Here is a 982-nt window from a genome sequence, read left to right as displayed (position 1 = left end):
CCCTGGATCAGGGTCGACGCCTGGCGTCTTGCAGCCAGCATACGGCGTCGCCGTCGCCGTCGCCACTGTACAGAGGTTCTATGTCTCGGTGAGACCAGTGTGAACACGCACTCCGCATTGTCCGGTGTCACCCTCACTTTCCGCTCCTTTGGAGCTCCGATGTTATCCTCAATATCCGACGAAGAACTGCTAACCCCGCAGTCTTTATCCAGTGGATAACGTGCCACTCCACGCGCATCTGAAGGCCGTGCCCAAAGAACCTCGTACTCTGTCCGACCACACCATCAATGGCATGCAGCGACTGCTTCGCAACGAGAGCAGAAATCAGTGGTTTACGTGCCACTTCACGTGCATCACGGGTGCCTCGCCCTCGATGCCTCGGCCCTTGGCCGACCTAGTCACGCATGACATGCAGCGACTGCTCCAACACTTGAGCAGCGCTTAGTGGGTAACGTGCCACTCCACGATCAGCCCGCGAGCCCCGCTCGGGTTTCCTGTCCAATACACCGTTGGTGTCTGCCAACTCGGACATTTCAATGTCTAGCACATGGACCGACTCGGTCCAGTGCTCTCGCCAATAGCGCTTTTGTCTCCTGGCAGAGGTGGGTTCATGACTCGCCAAAGCTTCACCGGGAGACGTGCGCGTAGTGTCCAAGGTCTTTGACCTCCAATCAATCCATGGATCATGGTATCCAACCATGTTATTTCTAAGATGAGGTCATACCTTGCATCCAAACTAGGACTAGACAGCGTTCCACGCTATCAAAGTCAAGGAACTTGGCTCCGAGGTCCACACGGATCTTCGGGACCGTGACACGCGTCCCCTTCGCTAGGCGAAAAGTGACGATGTTACCCTACCGCGCTTTCAGCGCCTCAGCCTACAGCTGACTTCCCTCCATCGTGGAGCATCGAGCATAATTGCCGACGCCCCGAAATCGATGAAGATCTTCCATGGCTTCAAGAAGCCCTTTACGGTCGCCTC

The sequence above is a fragment of the Plasmopara halstedii genome (assembly GCF_900000015.1).
Source record: "Plasmopara halstedii genome assembly, contig: Scaffold_816, whole genome shotgun sequence".
Lineage (NCBI taxonomy): Eukaryota > Oomycota > Peronosporomycetes > Peronosporales > Peronosporaceae > Plasmopara > Plasmopara halstedii.
Note: the sequence above shows the minus strand (reverse complement) of the source record.